Raw genomic sequence first — 2,298 nt, forward strand, 5'->3', positions numbered from 1 at the left:
TAATAATAACATATTTGAGAGATTGGACAAATATGTATGAAATTTCTGACCTATTCCTTCCTCCATCTTATCTCTCCCCAAAAGTTAAAGATAGAAGTGATAGCTTGCCATATGTCTCTTCCATAGCAATATATTTTCTCTCTACTTATTGAGTTAATTTCTTTCTGGAATATTTGTTTCTTTTAACTATAAAAGACAATGTGGTGAAAACCCATTAACACTTCTTGACTGGTGAATGTGTGTAGCATGAAGATCTCTTACAACTTTATCTCTAGTTCTATTATCTATGTAGAGAGTAACTTGTGTCTTAGGCTTTTGTTTTCTTCTTGTTTCAAAGTAGTTATGCCAATACTATCCTTGATCTCCTATGTTACTTTGATGTCAGTGCCTTACAAGGAAAAACATAGTGTTGCAGTTTTGATTAAAAATACTTATTTAAGTTATTAATGTTGTCAGTTGCTGAACAAACTTGGTCATTCTTCAGTCCTCCCTCTGTGATAAGGAAGGGAAGCATTATTCCATTTTTATTGATGAAGCCACTGGAAGTGACCTGCCAACATCAGCTAAAACCATATTGTTTACTAAATCTCACCTTTAAGTATCTAATGGAATTTTTGTTTTCCCATACCTTCTTCAAAGTAAAAGTGAATCCTACATGCTAAGGAGATTTCTCTGTTCCTGGTATATATAAATGGGGTGGAATTTTTCTAGTCTGATATCAGGAACCAGTAAGATTATTTCTTAGTAGGGTGCCAAGATAAGGCATATTGTGTAGAAACTATTGTCAGTTGTTAAACTTTACAATGGTTGCTGTTTCTGAAAACCTGAACATTCTTTCTCTTTGAGAGAACCACTCAGCATAAAAAGCCTTTTTGAAGTAAACGTGTTCTTATATATGTTTATCTGTTTATTTGACACAGTACATATCTCAGAGACACTGCCTTTATGCTGGGAGATTTGTTCTATGTAAATAACCATCTTGTTTAAGAAATCCAGCAAGTTCCTGCTTAAAAGAGCAAGTTGTAAAGGGAAGCTCTAAGTCAAGGGAAATTGTACACAAAAAAATTTCTAACTAGCAGTTTTTGAAAACAAGTATAAAATCTTATTTTAAAAGGTGTCTTAGGTCTGTAAAATCTGAGGATTTTAATTCTGTATTTGTTTTGAACCCGTCTTTTTTTTCCTAAGATGTTTACAAGGGGAAGAAAAGTTGAAATACTTCTGTGATACTCTTGCATTTACTGCTCGTCCTGGCTTCTGGCATGTTGCAATCTTCTCAAGGCAAGAAGAGGGAGTTTGCAGGTAGAAGAGCCGTCCTGTGTGGCAAATGAAGGCCTGAGGTGGAGCACAGGATGACTGTCTTTTTTGAGCTTAAGGATATTCACTTATTAACTTCTAATGCTTGAGGCCATGGGACACGGTAATCTCCCCCACCAGAGTGGTTGATATTTTATTTCTTTTATGAAAAGTTAATCTGCAAAACATTCAGAATACTTGTAGAGTACTTCTGAAAATACTTGACTATGAAGAAGGCTATCCTGGCCTTCTCTTCTCTAGGTGAATAGATCAAGCTTCTTTCAGTCCCTTTAACTTTACTGTTTAGATACTGCAACATTGAACACTTAAGTTTATGCTGCATTTCCCTATTACTTTTTAGTCCAATTTTTGTGTTTTCTCTGAGATCAGGTTCACAGCATGTAGAAAAACAGGCACCATCTGTCACAGCTTTGTCGGTCTGCAATGTCTTGAAGTATGATTTAAAAAAATATATATATATATATATATTTCTGATGATACGTTATGTTTCTTGGAAGAAAACAAAAACACCAGAGAAGTATTACTTTATCAATTAGTTTACATGCATCATTTAACTAATGTTCAGTGATTTTGATGATCTGTGTTAACTTTGTATGGCTAAATTCAAGTGGATCTCCCAGCTCTTGGAATAACCATGTGAAATATCCTTTTTTCTTTTTCCTCACGAGAAATGCACTCAACTTTCCAACCAAGTCTCATATATTTCGATTTAATAGATGGAGAGGAGACAGCTAAAGACAAGTAATCTAGACCATCATAATTACTCTTTTTGTATGAATCTCTCCAAATATTTGTAAAACCTTGACTTCTAAACAAGACAAAAAGTGCATCCAAATATTTGTGAATTATTTTTGTTGTCTTTTTCATAAGTAAGGGAAAAAAGTGTGGGTGAGAAATGAAAGAAGAACAAAATAGTTTCTAAATGTTGGTCTTAAGTCTGTTTGAGGCTACATTCATTTTCACAGAAACCATGAGAGAAACAAA

Source organism: Meleagris gallopavo, chromosome 4 (assembly GCF_000146605.3).
Source record: "Meleagris gallopavo isolate NT-WF06-2002-E0010 breed Aviagen turkey brand Nicholas breeding stock chromosome 4, Turkey_5.1, whole genome shotgun sequence".
Lineage (NCBI taxonomy): Eukaryota > Metazoa > Chordata > Aves > Galliformes > Phasianidae > Meleagris > Meleagris gallopavo.